We start from the raw sequence: 20,804 nt of genomic DNA on the forward strand, positions 1-20,804 counted from the left end.
ATACCCATGGACCAATATCAGAAAGTTTGGCTTAAACATTTTTATTCAAATAGAAATAGGTAATAATATGTTCATCACTTTAAAATAATAATATAGATAGATAATTACTACTATCTAATAATACAGAGGTGAACGAAGCTTGTTACGTCTGGGCATTGGTCCATACCCTATCTTTGTATCATCATTCACGATACATGTATCTTTTACATCGATATTTAAGATATGTTTAAATATTTCAACCAGCTAAAACTTTGTAGGCTTTATTATACTGTGCCTACTTTTAATGAATGTATTATAATTTATAAAAAATATTTAATATACTCAATTCATAGCTCTATATTGGTATTTGGTAGATCTATTCATAATCTTATTTGAAAAATAATATTAGCAGCTACGCAAGAATTTGAATATTATACTATCATCAGGTTATGTCTAATAATATTTTAGACACCATGACAAAGCTGGCTTTATTTAAGCCTAAATAAAACGAGTAATAGTTATAATATTATATGAATCTATGGTAATTGTAAAACAAAAACTAACATAAACTAATTCTATATTGAAAAAATGACGACTTATCAACCAGAAGTTGGAGGCGAATATACAACTGGGTACTTAAAGACACTTATAAAAATTAAAGAGTTACATAAAGATTTAGAAAAAATGGAGTTTCTATCTACTGTATTAACTAATCCGGATTTAAAATTCTACGCGACTTCGGATACCGTGCAAAAGGTCGATCGGAATCACAAAGTTGTACCAACAATAAGAAAATTTAAATGAAAATATATCACGTCAAATAATAAATAGATAAGTAAAATCACTAAATAGCTTTATCAAAATAAACTATGCATACTATACGTAAGTACCTATCAATATGTATTATTGTGTAGCCACAAAATCAATATGGGTACTTGGAAATTGGAATGTCCTTAAAAACTGTATAAATTGTACAAAATATGTAAATATATTATTTGATATGTACGTAGTTTCCCAATTTCTGTGTGACAAAAATGGTAGTGATCGCGTTATAACAACATAATCCCCACAATTTTATCAACATGAAATTTGGAAGACCCCGTATGGTACCAACAACAAGTAACAAAATAGGTACCTCCTATACCTATTGATACTGTTGGCATTGTGTATCTATCAATTTTGTTTGCATGTGGTTTGGTCCTTCCATCTTCATTGCGATAATATTTTGTTTTGGAGTATAAATTATAAACATAATATATTGTGATGTTTTTCTGCACATACTGCCAGTTGCCACATAGGTATGCACAAATATACGCAGGCTTGTGAAGATCTCTACTGAAAAGTATATAGTTGATATAACATTTTTATTTATACATTTGTAACAATAATTTTTATAATTTTGTAATTTTGTAATTCTCATTCAAGGGACTTTGACCAATAGATAACGTTTATAGGTAAGTGATAGATAACGTGATTATGTTTAACACCTTACAGTTCACATCAAAATCTGTAGTACGAGTATACGGTTATATATTATGGTAGGTACCTATATTGGTATATCACAGGTATATTATGTAGGTATAAACTGCACCAAGTTTCAAGAGTTTTACGGAAAACATCGAAAAAATATTGAAAATATGAAAAACGTACAATTAAAAAATGATATACCCACCTTGGTTTATCTATTTGTTTTTAACATCTCATTTATAAAAATAATTAAGTACCTAGGTAATATTATTTATTTATTATAACCACTTACTATAGGTAGGCTACTATATGAGAAACAAACTTTTCCTGTGGCATTATATCGATGAAACAAACTCTGATGTTGGTTCAGCTTCTTACAAAACAAAAGGTAAAATTTCTTTAACCAGCGTTACCTACCTACCCACTTATTGAGTCTTGAAAATATGCTGACTTTTTTTAAAAGTTCATAATCGAAAATTAAACTGTATTCCCTAAAGAATAAAAATTGAAAATCATCATAAAATAAGAATAAAGTGGTATAATTATTAAATTATGTCTTAAAAACTGAATAATAAAAGTTGAGAGCGTTGGGGGCGTGCAATTTAAATCTTAATTAAACACAATACCTAGAAATCGAGATAAAATAAAAATTTCCTGTTTAATAAGAAATAGAAAATATAGCAATGGTAATAAGTATTGTGTAATAGGTGTGCCATTATTTTATTTTATTCTCAAAATCAATGTCCATGAATTTGACCCACCCACTTTCTATGATAAGACCCAAACCAATACCAAAAGTTAGCAAATAGTTAGCAAATAATAGCAAATTTACTATAGAAGTTAGCAAATCATTATTGAGGCAGTTATAAGCATTATTTATTTGGGTGGGCCAAGTTCAGGTAACCCACCCACTTTGTCCGATCGTCTCCAAACAAACGCCGGTAGTTAGCTAACAGTTAGCAAATAATAGCAAATCAATTTTTGAAGTTAGCTGTTTTGTATTTTGTATTTCGTATATATTTTTAATAATATTTTTTGTATACTTATCACATAATGGCTTGTGATGGGGAAATACTTGTAAGTTTAGTGGAAAAAAGACCATCCATTTTTTTAAGTTAAAATTACATTATGAGTGATACGTGTTTTATTTAACGGATGAATCCATAATTTTTTCTTTTTATGATTCTGTTCTACATTTTGTAATGTGTACCACATGCAAATCGCAACATCTTCATCAGATGACATGATGACTACTGATTTTTGTTTTGTCTAGGTAGTGTGCACTTTATAAAAACAAATTGTTTTTAGTTGACTAACACGAAAATGACTAGCATTGTCTAACACAGTTTTGCTCTTTTGGTGTGCGATCGGCCTTATACGTAGACTATAGACTATGGGGTAGGAGGGGGGGGGAGGGTTGCAATACCTCAACTAATTATTTAAAAATTTCAGAGAACCCTTCTAATTATTTTATGTAGAACGAACGGTACGGTACATCTTTTTGCATTTTTGTATTATACACAACATTACCGGATATCATCATTTATCTCATTGATTAGTTCATTAATAATTAATAATTATTGTAATTTAAAAAATATATATTGCAGCCAGCTAGCCATCTGAGAAAGACATTTTTTTGTTAGCTTCTTCCATTTTTACTTTTCAAGCATCTTCTTCAACAACAATTGATATAATTTTAATATTAAATACTTGCACATACCAAATGCACGAAATTAGCCTGATTAATGTGATAGTCAAATATTCGATATGAGCAGTGTTGAGTTTATCTAGATAAATAGAGATTATTAATTTACACAGTTATCTAAGATAAAAATCATCGTTATCTAGATAAAGCTTCGCTCAGAATCTAAAATTATCCGATAATTTATCTAGAAAAAATTTTTTTCCATCTTTATCTAGATAAATAAATAATTTAGTTAACTTTATCTAGATAAAATTATATTTATCTCGGCTCAACACTGGATAAGAGAACAAGAGTGTAACCGTGTAAGGAGGTTGTTCACAAAATTTCAAGTAGATATAATATTTCTACCGTTCGAAGTTTTCGCGAATTAAAAGACTCAAAAAAATGCCATTAGTTCAAACAATTGATTAATATTTTAATATTTACTACTTATTAAAAAAAGTGATTCTTTATCAAAAATAAAAAGAATTTAACTTAAGCTAAACTGTAATGCTTATAGTTAAAAACATTTGAATGTTAATCGCCGTCTGATAATATAGGTACCTACAATCTCTCTATATAAAACAGAATAATAATATAAATCAGTATTTATAACTTGAAAAAATTTAAATAATATTTTTTACTGCAAACGCATTATACAGGTAATATTCATATTGACTTTTGTTCAGTAAATGAAATAAACCTATGTATAATTTAAAAAAACAATGGTTTTCTGTTTTCACGGGACCCCTATAACGAGTTGGTGTGATTCTAAACTTGGCCTGAGAAAAAAAATGTTTGAAAGGTCTATTTGTAATTTTGTAAACTAAGGCCCGATTTTTTTCAGGTAAAAATAATTAAACCTATGTAAACTTAGTTGGAATAAAAAAAATATGCCCTGATCTTCTCATACATAATTACTAATTAGTATTTACCTTATAATATTTTTGGGATCCATTAAGCATTATCCAGAGGACACCACCACTATAGTGATGATTCTTATTATTCTCTGAAAATTTTTTATATTAATTTCATTTTCATATCATTAAAAACTATTAAAATTCATTAAACAGCATAGGTATACAATTATATACATTTAAACGTTTAATTTATTTTCAATTTAAATGTATTTTTTAAAGTAGACAACTATGTAGGTATTCATTTACTGATTTTTCTCAATTATTTTTTTTTAATTATTGAATTTTGTAATTTAAATGGTTCATTGATAAATATAATATACATAATACATATAAACTGTTTATTTTGATATAAGTTTTGGTTTGTATTTCTATTTTTTTTATATAAATTTGGTTATGACGGAATATATTATATCTGGGAAAGCTGAGTTAATATCTAACTACCTAATAGCCTACAAGAAATAAAATGTATTATTTAAATAATAATTATTATTTTCAGATTAAAATCTGTCATCTTTATTACAGTTTATCCGTAAAAATGATCGGACCGATATTACAATCGATTTTTTTTTACCTACCTATAATTTTCGGGCCTGAGGTTACAACAAAAAATTGTTGGTAGGTAATTCCGTGTCGAGTTAGGAGAGTCTACATCTGCTCACGAGTGGGGCTACTAGGCTGGTGCGGCGATGTAGGTATAGTGTCTACGTCGTCTAATGGGTAATCCGAAAGTGGATATTAATATAATATTATTATTATATCCTACTTACCTTACCTAGATATATAGCCATATAGGTACATACATAGGTAAAATATATAATAATTAGAGCTAGGATTTAAAAAAATAAAAAATACATAAAAATGCAAAAATGACCTAAAAAATTGTATTTAGATGAGCGAAAAAATATATTTTAAAAATAAATATGATTATTTTACCTATTCAACACATATTAAAAAAGCTTAAAATAAACAAAATTAGTTTAAATACACAAAATGAACGTAATATTTGTAATATTACGTAAAAATGACCTTAAAAATGCAATGAAATTTTTTTAGCGCATATTTAGCGATATTTAAAGTAATATTATAGCATATAATTATGCAATTTTAAGTGCTATAAAATCCCAACCCTAGCTATTATAGTTGTTTGAATGGCTTGAATTTCATTTTCCCACACATTAATATATATATTAATATGTATTATACATTCTAAGAAATCTACTATAATAATAAAAATGTTGGTATACATAAACATTACAATTTTATTAGTCATTAGATAATTTTTTTTTATGAGAGATAATAAAAAAAAATAATTCGGTGGACAGTGAAAGCCGAATGGGTTATTATTGTTAAATAATTGTTATTTGTACAAAGATTTCAACTGCGTTGGTGGTGTAATGGTCAGCATAGTTGCCTTCCAAGCAGTTGATCCGGGTTCGATTCCCGGCCATCGCATGAAATTTTTTGCCCCTTTTTTTATACTTTTTAAATTGTTTTATTTTTGAATATTTTTATAAAGATTTTAATTGTAATAAATTTGTTCTTCGTTCAATTTACAACTAAATGTACGCATTACTTTCTGCACACCAGTAACAATATTTTGTGTATTATCTGAAATTAATAATTATAAACTAAAGCGTTAATATAAATTATTGCCATAACAATTATATTGATCAATAGTGAACTAATGGTCCCTTAAACTTAATTTAGCAGCCAATGATTGGATCATTAAATTTTAGTAAGCCATTAAATGAACACACTTTTATGCAATCTGTAAATTGGCATATTATGTAGGTATTAATACAATGTGAAAAGTTAACAATTATATCTCAAATACTGGTAATGTTTTCAAAAATATTTTTTAAACATAATTCGAAGTCATTATAAAACAACATTTTTTATAATAAATACATTTTTCTATATTTATCGTTATCGATATTTTGAAGTTGTTATTTTTGTAATGATACATATAACATATACGGATGTTTAATTTCATATCCTAAAGCAGGGAATTTTTTAAGGAATATTTATGTACCTAGGTATAAACATAAACATTTAATTTTGAACGAGTAGTTAAGTTTTAGTAAGTATTTACAGTTAGTGTAGTAGTAGTACAGTGAATGGATTGGAATGGTGGACTACAAGGGTGGGCTGAAATGTTGATCCACTACTCCTCATATTATCTAAACTTTAGCCTTTAGGTACAACTGTACAACTAATTAACTACTCATTCCGAATTTAAATATTTGGTTGGGTCTGTTCAGTTGGCAGATGCAGCAAAACATACACTTGAGCAATGAAGACAACGTTCTACAGATAACTTGAACACAATATTGGTGAGACTGTAGAAGACACCGTTTGTAAGTTATAAGAACTAAGAATTAGAATACACCTGTGGTAGTGTGGTTAAACCAAGAATTGCGTACTTCAAGTCAAACTATAAGTCTATAACCGTTTTATCATTATAACGGACTCCATGGCAGATTATTATAGAATTTCTATATGTATATACATAGGTACCATAACTTTTTTTATTTACCACTCATCTTCAAAATCGCCTTCACAAACATCGTAATATATTAATCAACCTCTCGTGTATTCATCCCATTGAAACAAAATCTGTGGACGGAGTTATTTGCAACTTACAATTTAATTTTATACGATAATTCCCCAGAAATTTGGATAAATGAGGAAACAATTTTAATGATCTGTCGTATTTTTTTTTATTTCAATGAGACACTTATCACCACACAAGTTTTGTATATTTTGTATTACACAATATTATATAGTTAATGAAATATAAAGTTTTAATATAAATAAAAAATATAGGTTATAACAATTGAAATAGCTTAGTACCTATTTAGTTATGTTATTAGCTTTAGTATACTTTTATTTCAGTTGAACAATGATTTATATTAATTTAATAACTTTAAATATTAACATTACCTAACTCAGAAAGTAAAAAGTTATTAGAAACTACAATACACTACTTGTTATGCTTAGTTTACAATAGGTATCTAAATACACACTCTGACCCCTACCCTTAGCACACCACTGACCTACACCACATTATACATACTTCATTATTCGTGTTCGATAACAATATGGGGATTTTTTCGTTAGATCAAAATCAATATTTTTACTATACATATACTATCATTTTTAAACGTATCTTGCAATTAATTTTGTAATTCCAGCAATCGGCTCAGGAAATAAAATTAGGCGACTATTTGGATAAATTATTAATTTTTAGTATCTATAGTATCTATAGTATTTTAACGCCAAAAAATAAAGATAAAAGATACAATAAATAAAAAAAAAATTAGATAAAAGACTGTATAGTCTTATAGATAATATAATATATTGTATGTTTATATAATTAACAAATGTCAACAAATACAAGATTATAATATATCCAAGAGAAGTATAATAGCAAGCGCATTTGAACAATTGTAAATTATTAAAATATAACCCTATGTCTAACCTCGTTTTAAATAAACACTTACATTGATTATAGGTATTGACTGTATTGTCAAAACTATGGTTTTATTGATATTAAAATTGTACTATGTGTACCTACTTCTAAAATAATATGTTATTACATATTTACATATTGTAGGCATAGGTACGCATTATTAGTGCATTATGTTAAATGTTTATACGACTCCATACGTTTGTTTGACCTTTTTAGCCTTTTATACTGAATTGGTAACATTCTTCAAAGTTCCGTATTCTTATACTTATAACACTTTTATTACATTTATGTTTTTTAACACAATTTTCATAATATTTTACAAACTTTTAACCGAAAATTGTAAGTGTTTCGTGTTTGTCAAATAAAAACTAAATTAGTCATGCATTATGTTTTATTATAATTTGTATAGAAACTTTAAATAGTTTCACATTTTTCTAGTTATACGAAAAATAAATGTTAAAAGGCTGGTTTTTTACGATGATGTATTACTGCATTAATGTTATAAATTATATAAAGTGATCATATTTCAATACATCATTTATAATATTTTATGCAATCAGACTACAAATTTCTCTTATTATTATATTAATTCGTGTACTCTCATAGTTTTCATGTTTTTATTTATAAAGAATGAAATAATATTACTTTTAAATATAATTATTTAGTTTATTATAAATATTATTAAGTATAACATAATAACTAAAAAGTTACTGTAGTAAAGATAGTAAAACAGAAATATGTAGTAACAATGCTACTTTATTGCAGAATTTAATTTACAGTTTGATCTTGTATGTATGTAGGTAATCAATTACATCAATATCCAATGTCAAAGAATTACAATTTGTAAGTACTAAATTGTACCGTATTAGTCATTGAATTTTCATTTAAAAAAGGTTGGCGAGTGGGTACCATTCTGCTGTACAGTATGTGTGGGACGTGTCGTGTGGGTCATTGTAATGGATGTGTTAAATTTGAATTGAATGATATAAAATCATTGTATACGAAAAACAATTCCGAGGCTCAGAATAATCAGATAAACAAAGCGTTAGAAATTAAAATCCCATTTGTAGCGGTTTTTTGTAATTTGTTGGTGGTTTTTCCCGTGACATTAAAATATATTTATTGAGATAATCAAAAATGATCTCTTGATCCAATTTGCCAAAAGATAAGATACTACATTTTGAAAACTAATCACTCCTTCTAGTAGAAATTTTGTATACAGGATAAAAAAAAATTAATAAACACCATTGTAAAACCACTAGCCTCCTCGCTCCGCTCAGAATCTAATATAATTATGTTATAACTTATAAAAGTTATAACTTTTATAAAAATATATCCTAAAATACATTACTTCATTCATTATTGATCTTAGATAACTTTTCAACCTTTTTAAGGTTGAAAAAGATCTCTCTTGAGTGACTGTAGATACTGGCAATGTACAAGTAAATTTTGATTAAAACTACTTATGACAATTTTTGTTTTAAAAGTTCAATTCTTAGTTATAAAAATTGGAAAATTTATACATTTTTAACTACAGAATAATTTACATAGTTTTAACTTTAAATCGTATTTTCGAGGAAAATCGTGACTATGCGTATATTTAGTATTTTTGAACTGCTTTTATAACAACTTATGAGGAACTTTGTATTAGGTTTTCAAGCTTTTTGACCCAGCAAAATATTATTTACCCACAAAAGAACTTGAAAACAAATTTATCATAGCTGTAAATAGCTTAAAAAGAGACAATATATTTAAAACAATTTTATGTAAAACTGTCATATTTTCAATTTTTTTTTGTTACATCATAAAAACAAAATCGATATTGTCAAAAACGAATTTGACGTAAAAAAATCCTGTTTTTCCTAAAATACCTATTTTTGAATACCTAGGTATGGTAGTATGCTCAAGGATTCACTTACTTATATACTACATAATTATAAGTAAAATAATGAAATTAATAAATTTGTAATTAGTGAGTTTTATTTCAGACAAACAGTTTGCAAAGTAAAAGTAATAATCTGGACAAAGTGAGAGAGTATAATTAATAATACTTTTTAAAGCAATATCTGCAAAACAAAAATAACATTACCCTAAAATTAAAAATGTTCATTAAACAATTTTAATATTTATCAGTCAAGACTTTTGAGGTATATTAATCTTGAGCTTATGGTTAAATCGTAGATAGTTAGAACATAAATAATATTGATGAATTATTATATAATATTAATCTTATATCTAGTTCTAAAATTTAAAAATAAAATCTTTATAAATATTTTTCAAATCATATAGTCTTGTAGATTTAAGGCACTGTTTGATCTATTGGACAAATAATTGTAAAAAAAATAAACTAAAAAAAAAAAAATTGTACACTCAAAAAGTCTTAAATCTTATATTATTATTATAGATAGGCATTGTACCTAAATACTTTTATGTTGTAATGGATTTGATAAAAGCTTCTAGTTAATAATTTATTTATTTTTTTGAAATTATGGCTTCGACAACTGAGGTCATTAGACTGCTACTGTGGGGAAGGGTACTGTTGGTTTGAACACATGTGTGTAATACTGTGTATGTGTAGCATGGATTTTTCACTAAAAAATCCCGGGTGGTAACCCATCCGGGAACTAGTGACACCGGCTGGTGCGTACACTCAGAGAATATTCGTGACTGAATTGAAATACCACGTCACACCTAGAGTTAAAGTTAATAACTGTATCATTATTAATAACATATTATTTGTTTCAATAATATCAAAAGTCAATAAATTGGGAAAATTAATTTCAAAATATATTATTTTTTTTTAATTAATTAACCCACGGCAACTTTGGCCATTGGGTATTTTTAAACAGTGGGGGAGGGTACCGTAGGCTTTAAACACGTGTGTTTTAATTTGACAGAATTTTCAAGTGGACACCCGTATAGGTATCTGCCATGCCCGAGTGGGGGATGGCAGCCTCTCTCTGTCTCCAGACACCGTGACTACCCGAAGAGAAGTGCCACCCGTGGTCGAGGTTCGAACCGGCGACGGTGCGCGTCGCAACCGACACCTTAGTCCGCTCGGCCAATCTGTCCTCTCAAAATATATTATTAATTTTGTTATATTAATATCGTGGAAAAAATAACCTTCCTCCCAATAAATAATAATACGTTACAAGTTAAATTGAATTAACTGGGTTTTTTATAACAAATTTAATGGTATAGGTATATAGTAAATAATTTATTACAAGATATCTTTACACACTATCACCTGTTCAAGCTAAAGGTATATTCATTTTTGAATGAGCTTATATTGACATTTAATTTCTTGGTATATTGGTGGAAAAAAACGATTTATTACGGCGAAATATTTAATTTATTTGTCAGAGTTAATACATAATATATTCGAACAATTATTATTTAAAATTTTTTTTTCTATTGCGCTTAAGCCCGGCAACTATTAGCTAATTATATTAACTATTAGCTGTTTTTTTTTTTTTTTTAGTGGGTGGTTAATGGTTGGAACGGATGGTTGTGAAAATACGTGTGTTTTTAGGTTTGGCAGAATTTCAATTGGGCACCCGTATGTTTCTGCCATGCCATATTTTAAAATTGTTGATCCCTATTGATATACTTGAGAAGGCTTTCAGTAAACATGTATAATATAATATATAATATTCATTGTGCATATTGTTATGCACATTGTGCAGGTACATCTATATTTAGTCATTAGGTCATTTAATCCTTCGGAACATAAAAAAATGTCTCTTTAAGTGTTTATATGATCATTAAAGAGCTATTAAAACATATCGTTTTATACGGAAATAAAGCAATTAATACGGTATGATTTATAACTTAATAAAGCTGATCAAGTTATCAAATTAATGAATACCTAAGCTACGTCATCATCCACAATCCTACTTAAATGGTTAGATATCAGATTTAAATACAGTTACAATACAGCTACTAAATCATACAAATCCTTCCATTTCAAAGATATTACGATAAGTACAGACCATATGTCACGGATTTGAATAGGTAAACAAACCAACAAAGAAAAGTAATGGTATATTATGTTTTTATAGAATAAATAAATCACAATAACTGTTATTTACATATTATGATACTATACACACTAAAAATATGATCTTAAAATAAGTATCCTTAATATTTATTGACAGATGTAACAATACAAAATAATACATAATATCCGTATACTGATCTCCTGTTTAATATTACAATAATCGGAATGATCGCCATAAACCTTATTAAATAATAAATATACATTTGTGATACCTACTAAAACCTTTTTTTTTAAAAAATATCTTGTTCAACATGTCTGACTGTCAAAACATAAAAAAAAAATTAATAATCCCCGCAAATAGCTGGTACATCACATTTTAGAAATAAATGGTGTAACAAAGTTTAGTGTTTACTGCTCGTATAATACAATAATTAGTAGGTATTTCGTAAGTTATGTTTAATTCAAAAAAATTACATTCAAAGCAGTATCAGCCAAATACAGAGACCAGCCATAACCAAACATGCTCAGTGTCTATCCTCCTTTTATTATATAACAATGCATTTATTTAAATGTATTCTGATATTTTAAATTTTAGCTTAAGAACTTAATTTGTATATCGACATATTAAAACATAACGTAAATCATTATAAACGTAAATGTAGGTACCTACGTCTTTATTGAGAAACCTTCTACGCTCAAAACTGTGACTAAGTACTAAAATCATAATTTATAAACAAATTATGGTACCAGCCATGACGGCTCATTCAACTCTAAATTACAGCCAAAAAGTAAAATATAAATATACTTCAATTCTGAGAAATTGAAAGCAACCCCTTTTTCCATAATGATGTAAATACTAAAAATACAAACACGATGAACTAGCCTCTCATATTACAACAACCCCATGCAGCCTTTATAATCCACCCAAATAAATCGATCTCTGACTTCCACACATTCTCTAATCCAATTGACCACTTGGCACTCACACTAACTAAAACGCAGCTGGCCAAGAGACCTCTTACATTTAATAGTAGGTTAAGAAAAAAATATTTATTAATATGAGTCCATATTTTGAAGCAATCATAATTTTTATTTATTGTAGGTATGTACTATATATACAGATTTTAATTTTTGATTGTATTATTTTATAACAAAAATATATGTATTGTATCTTCAGTCTAGCTTAGTTAAATAAATAATTCTAAAAACTGATTATGTAGCGAGTCAACAGTCTGATAAATGATAACCAATTTGAATAACTGCTCGAGAAATAAATATTATAGTGTAAACATCATAACTATAAAATTTACGTTGATTAATAAGAATAAAATAAAAAATCTTCATCAAAACATCATCTTGTCATCATCTTTTACAACAATTTAAAACTTTTATTTATTAAAGTAATTTTACAAAACTGAATACAAAAAGTATTTTATTTAGACCGGAAATTCTTAAACTTTTTTTCACGTTCTAGGTACTTATATACTCATGTGTACTAAGATTAATTATGGATCTGCCATGTACTAGATACTTATGACTAAAAATAGTACTCTTAAAAATGTCAATGCATATATTTTAACACAAATAATGTACACAAATATTAATTTCGGTTCATTTAACATTATATTTAGTACCTATTTACACAAAACATAAAATAATATTAGATCCATTACAACCATGTAAGGAAAAATATAAATTTATTGATTTTCCTTACTACCGTCATATTATGTTCTTCTGCGTATCACAATGTAGCTTACAACAGTTCGAGAGCTGCTGATTTAGACGTATATTGGACCCACAATCATTTAAAACACAAGTATGCAGCCCTTAATCGGCTGTAAACACGTTTCTTTAATATATTATCTCCGAATATTTTGTAAACGGTGAGCCAAAAAGTACTTATTAATTTTAATATTGAGGCGTCTAAATACACATTTTTTTTTAATCATTAACCAAATATTATTTTTTAATATGTGATGTTGTTTAAAAACTGTCTGAAGTTTGTCACGTTAAATACACATTCAATAATATAATTTTGATAATTTGATACACAAACAATGATAATACAAGTAATTAAATAAATAGCAAGTCATCATACCCACCTTTTTCCTTGTGTAACTTTTTGTTATAAAATAAATTAATTTGCATATTATATCAAATTTTGATGTTCATTGATTATTTTTTATAAAAACATAATTTTGTATACTTTTCTTATAATATTTAACAAAATATATGTAGATTGTTTAGAGTATGAAAATCCGGACCTTAGTTTTATAATATTACCAATTTATAGTTTTTAATTTTTAAATGTTAATATTATTATGTTCTTAATTGTTTATTTCTACATGTATAATATATTAACCAATATATTTTATTATTGAAACAACAATAATACGCAGAAACAAAGAAATATTTCGACCTAAATTAAAAATATCAGAGATGAATTTTCCAAATAAATAAAATGGGGTGTGTGAATTTGGTACAGGCTGATATTTTTCCTGACCTTTTATAAAGTAGTATCTGTTTACCGTTTACTCGATGACGGTTTATTCTACGATGAAAAAATACTCTTGAGAGTGCAAGTATACATAATATATATAAAATACAAAAGACTAGAATTTAAGATTTACGGAGTGTTCAATAAGTACGCGACACGACTTTATAGGCACCTATAAATGTGGATGAAAAATTCAGATCTTGTAACATTTCAGATGTCTCGGATGTCTTGATTTTATATTCTGTTTCTGATTTTCAAATGTATGTTTTGCACAAAGTAATCAAAATATTTTATTTTTAATGCTATAATATTATTACTCAATAGTAATATATACCTGACGAATATGAAGTATTTAATTTTATTCATAAATTCATAATATAAATATCTCTCTTATTACCTATTTAGATGGAACTATAATAATAAAAAAAAGTCCTGATTATTTCACAAAATAGTATGGAAGTTTACTGTTAAATGATAATTTTGAGTTAATTTAAGTTGAACACAGTCTGGCACGATGCACTGGTTTTAATTATCCATCTGTAATAAGTATTGATAATTGATACTCAATCGCAATGATATGTATCTAACTTTTACAAGATAAATAGAATAATATTAATATTGTATAAATTATTAAAAAAAGTTAGTTGACTAAAAAGTATTATCAATTTTATTTCAATAATAAATAATCAGACCGTATGTTAAATACACGGTAAATTTATTTTTATAAAATAGTCAAACTATATGAAAATGTTGAATGAAACCACCGCATATGTTGGCAACACTTTCAAAATTAATTATTTTTAAACATTTATCAAAAATTAAAATAAGAAAACACTAAAAACTAGCAAACTCGTACCTGCAAACACTAGATCCAAATGATAGGTACTCGTAGAGGTATTACCAATTTACATACCCACAACCTACTCCATTAATTGATTTTCATAAATTTTCCTCGATATTTAAATTCTGAATGAATAATAATCATTTACCATTCATATTTGATTGATAATACGCAATATCAACACTCGCAGTTAAGTATTTGAGCATGATAATTAACACAGACATATTGGTAAATACTGAAAAATTAACAAACATTTATAGTTAAATTATATATAATATTTGTTCTACATTTGTCTTATATATTTTAAAGTGTTATTATTTTTTATACAAAAATATAATGACGAAAGAAAATATGGGTTACTTTGACAAAATATTGTAAAATATATACACTTTAACATAATTCTTTTCACGGACGGTTTTCTGTTTTGATTTGTATGCCATTCAAACATGTTTTTGTATTTGTAAATACATAATGGTGTACGCAACTATCGAATTCTGATTGAGAAAAAGTCAAATAAGTCAAATCTTCACAAACGTTATGCTATTACACAACGTGACAAATTATGATGCAACAGAATGATACACAACAAACTACAAAAGAACAATATTACATTTTTAAATGACATTCGATAGAATGTTTCATATTTTCTGGTATTATAATATTGTATTTTATATACTGAAATGTACCCGGCTTTCGATGTGCTTTACTTTTTTTTAGTTCAACACAAAATGGTTATTTGTTACTTATATTGAGAAGTTGGTGATTACCATAATTACAACTTTGGGGAAATTATTGAATAATAATAAACTCATACCATTTAGAAAATACAATTGAAAACCAACAGTATAGTTCGACATCTAATTTAATATAATGGTGTGGGCCGGTGGTAGGCCGCAGTCGCTAATGTGTGCTGCGGACAAGCATCGTCCGGCGTCGCTAAGCTCCCGGATGGGTGACCACCCGTGCTTTTAGCGATAAATCCTCACCTCCCCCCCCCCCCATACACACGTGTTCCTCAAACCCAACCACCCACAAAATGCTAATGGCAATAGTTTACAATGCTTTAGAATTATGACCAATAAAAAAAAATTCACAGCTTCTTAATAGTCAAAGAAGGCCCCCCAGTATTCAGCATATACAGAACACATATAAAACAGTTAAACATAGGCATATACTTACAGAATGTTAAAAATACGAAGACTTTAGAAAATAAAATGGTTTACCTGAGTAACCGTTTGAAATCCTGAGACCCGGCACAGAAGCGAACATCAAAGTATTTATTTTTAAATGTCAGAATTATGTAATTTAATTTGGAGATAAATAAAAAATAAACAAATATTGTTTAAAAAAAAAATGTACACATAATATTATGATAATTAGGATTCTAAAAATTATGTTTACACAAATATAAAAAATATACTACAACTTATTTTCATATAATTAAAAGAAATTTTGAATAACGTATATTAAATGTCAGTCAAATGTAAAGTAACTATATATAATCTCATCTATACAAAAGATCAGTTTCGATATATATTTAATTTTGATATGAGACAACATATTTCATAACTATTTACTATTGTATTAAAATAAAAACTAGTTTGGAAAATATGGTGTCTAAATTGTATTTTAATTAAAGTGCTCTATAAAATTGGAATATAATATCACCGATATATACAAAATATAAGAAAAACGTGGTTATGGTATAACAACAAATATATACCCGTTATAATACGATACTCCAATCACGGAATCACTCATGACTTCTTGATGTCATTACAAAGTACAAAGTAAGTGAAAATCGAACTGAAAATATTATTTTGTAATAACGAAACATAATAACAGTAAATTTCGGAGTTCGACTGCAATGACAATAATAGATATTTTAAGATATAAAATATAAAAAATACATATATACATATGCATAATTTTCTTCAATTTGTAAAATACAATTTTTTTCAATTTCTATGTTCCAACCAATTAGATAAGTAATTTATACTTACCTTCTATATAACATACGTACCTAGGTACTAATATTACATCGATTCGATTATATGATCTCCATTAACGTTTTATATGGTACCTATAAATATGATAATAATTATCATACTATTTATATTTAAGTCTATTTAAATGTTTTATTTTGTAGAATTAAAAAAAAAGTATGTGAAAGAATTATTGTCAATCTGTGTTGGTGTAAAAAGTGAGAAAACAATAATAAATTATGATCGATGCGTTTTTTTAAGTTTAAAAACTTTTGGAAACTTGAAGTTTGATATTTAGTAGAAAAAATATGAAAATTAATAATTAGAAAGTTTATTATTTACTAATTATTTTCGACGCGCCTTTTTACGGCCAATATACAAACACTAATTTGAGAAAATTGCGTATGGAATGTTATCACAAAATAGCATAATATCCTTTTTACTCTAAAAACTCATTTAACGTATCGTCGCAAATAAATTATGGCAACATTTTATGAATTTGTAACTTTCAATAATTTATTTACTTTCCAAATTGTTTCAACTACAACCTGTCAGCGAATATAATAAATATAATAAAATATTTTGACTATTTCATGCCCTTGATTATAAATATAAACATTTGTGACAAAAAAAATCTTTAAAAAAATAATGAAAAAAGCGTTACTTACATACTGAACAGTATAATAATATGACATAATATTTGAGATTAAAATGTAAAAGAAACACTTTACTACAAAATAATTTTAACGTAATTGTACATAACACTGAAACTGCTGAACAAAAAAAATTACCACTCTAAGCGTTAAACAATTAAGTGAAATTTTCCATCCATAGACTGCAGTTTGAAACTTTTAGAGCTTTTATATTACTATCTGATCCAAAAAAAGTGACCACTTAAAAGAACCATTATTAAACAAAAACATTTCTCGCTTAGATTACAATCTAACAAATATAATATACATTTTATAAAAAATAACCAGTTGTAACAGGATTATATTTTTGAAAATCTTCAACTATTGTTTTAATTATGTTTCTGTAGTTGGTAGTTTTTTTTACAGCAACCGTTTTTTATTTAAATGTGTTTTCGTGTTTTTAGTATAAATTTTAAATATATACTATTTTATCATATCTTTAGAATTTAAACTTCAGTTCTAACTTTTAATATATAAGTCTCATCAGTCATCGTCTAAATCGTCTATGTTTTTTATTGCATATGTAATTTCATATAAGTAATCCTCTTATAAGCTTTCTTAAATCCATAATATACATACAGGATGATATTTGTACCGTAATTCGTAACCACTTCCAGGGCAATATTTAAAACAATTTAACGCATTTTTAAATTTGTAAAAACAAATTTTGATAATCATCGATAAATTTTAAATAGTATATAATTCTTATGCATTCAAACAAAAACATAAGATTTTGCATAGTTCATGATAAAAGAATCAAACAAATAGGTTATATATTAAATATTTCATAGTTAACTTTTTGAACACAAAAACCAGATTTAAAAATGTTCCAATTGACTATTAATTGTAATTAAATCGAATCAAGTAGTGACAGAATCATTCTAATTACATTATAAAGTTTTATTAGAGTTTGATGACTAAATCGGATCTCACTAAAGTAAAACAACTATCGAATAAAACGTTAATAACTAATTATTTCGAGAAACGTCGTTATAAATATTTATAATACAATAATATATTTTATAATAAAATAAAATAATACTATGTTTAAAAACCTTGCAACATATGCGTATCCCATAGAAATCATGATATTATGATTATGATGTGTTTCTGGGGACGTAAACGGTAAACGAAAGCGATCCGTCAAAAAAGCTATAACTAATTTAGGCTAAAGCGTGTTCTTTATTTTATCGCGGATAATTATCTTAGACTCGTCTCCGTTTTATCTCGAGTGTACAAAACTAGTTACGCCGTACACTATAGTGTAATATTATTACCATCGTATAATGTATACATCGCGTATATAATAATAGTATATTATTGTATAATAAAATAAAATAATACTACGCTTAAAAACCTATATTATAATAACATGCGTATACGTAATTTGCTTTAAAAATCACGATATTATTTTTCTTTTGTATTGAACAATACAATTATACGATAACAAAAAACAATTATATTTACAATCTGTATTCACACATTATACAATAGGTGAATTTCGTGTGGTTTGATTGGCGGGAGGGGTAAGTCACCCGATGGCGGCACCCCGAACACGTCATTATGATTATGATGTGTTTCTGGGGCCGTAAACGGTAAACGAAAGCGATCCGTCAAAAAAGCTATAACTAATTTAGGCTGAAGCGTGTTCTCTATTTTATCGCGGATAATTATCTTAGACTCGTCTCCATTTTATGTCGAGCGTACAAAACTAGTTACGCTGTACACTATAGTGTAATATTATTACCATCGTATAATGTATACATCGCGTATATAATAATAATATATTATATGGGATTTCGTGGTTTTTCTGTCCAATGTTGGCGGTAGTTTTAGCGTGTCCTAATCTATTGCGCTCGAGTGGTCACGAGGGTACGAAATACTACGCTCGTAATATCTATACTGCCTCTACTCCCCTGTATATCATATTACACTCGTAGTAATTCACCAATATTATTATTTGCTGTACGCGCAAAAATATAAACACAGCGAGACACTGCGGACCTACGGCGTTATGGTCATAATATTATTGAGCGTATATAGGTACATATTGTTGTATACATCCGTAGTATTTATCGGCACGTATATCCACTCGTTGGTAATAATATTACTACCCATATTGTTTTCCAGAATAGACAAAATATTCCAATGCGGCTTGTGATATAGTTGTACGAACCTCTACTCGTTTGCGGGGAGTTGATCAAATATTTTATTATTATTTAAATCGCGTACGACGTTGATATACGTGTCACGACGATGATCGACGATGACGACCGCGGGCATAAGTTTATAGTATGGTAGGTACTATGTATACTTATCATGTTCAAAGTTGTAAGCATATAATGCACGGCCGCCCCGTCGTACATCGAACAAGAAATTAATGGGCCGTGGCGTTGTTGTTAATATTATAACGTCTTGAGACCCAAAATTAGTCGTTATGGTATAATAATATATGCGAACACATACAACACGTCTTATATAAAGGTACCTATGTGTGTATATTGTACTATTATGCTACACGTAATAAATTGTAATGTTTATCCGCTGTCTCGACCCACGTAATAAGACATTAGTTGTAAGAGTTTCGAATGGAATTCTTGACAGACAGACGAGTCAATATTGAGAGCGGGAATGACACATTGGATAATATAATACATAATATACAATACGAACCACAGAATTTTTCTTAAATTCACTTTGCCGACAGAAGTAAAGTGTACGCGAGTGATATCGTAATTCGACCACAGGAATAATTACTGACTTGTCCCTCTACTGTAATATGGCCAATATAGGTACCCATATAGCATACTCAGAGTGGGTTGAAATTTCGTTATCACTTGCCTCGACATTTCGAAACACAACAAGGGCTCAAACATTGACGAAAAATAAATTAACACGGTTAGAACGGTTAAATAAATAGTTTAGATGAGCGGAGTAGTACACCAACATTATGCAGCCCAACTCTGTGCCTCATTATTTAAATACTTGTTATACTTATTTACATTACTAAATTATAGTTTATAATTAATTAACGCCTCGTTTGAAATTCCATTTTATACGATAAAATTACAAAATTAGTAAGAAAATATTATGTTTTAGAATATGAAATTAAAAATATATGCTTTCATCAAAATAATTAAGAAAATTAAAATTAAAATTATAAATAAGAATCTATAAAAACGCTTGCCAAGTCAGGAATCGGCATGTAAACTTTCTTGATTTTTAATTTTTAGAAAATCGGTCCCAAGCGGTATGACAATTTGAATC

The 20,804-nt window shown here is 27.3% G+C and overlaps 1 protein-coding gene and 1 non-coding gene across 3 annotated transcripts in view; both read left to right on the forward strand.

Annotated features, from left to right (window-relative positions):
* Positions 1-20,804, forward strand: part of LOC132945454 (G-protein coupled receptor dmsr-1-like) — a 119,515-nt gene that overhangs the window by 60,244 nt on the left and 38,467 nt on the right. The gene's annotated exons all lie outside the window — the stretch shown is intronic.
* Trnag-ucc (transfer RNA glycine (anticodon UCC)) lies at positions 5,431-5,502 on the forward strand. Its single transcript has one exon. It is a non-coding gene; the product is annotated as a tRNA-Gly (tRNA).

The sequence above is a fragment of the Metopolophium dirhodum genome, chromosome 5, assembly GCF_019925205.1.
Source record: "Metopolophium dirhodum isolate CAU chromosome 5, ASM1992520v1, whole genome shotgun sequence".
Classification (NCBI taxonomy): Eukaryota; Metazoa; Arthropoda; class Insecta; order Hemiptera; family Aphididae; genus Metopolophium; species Metopolophium dirhodum.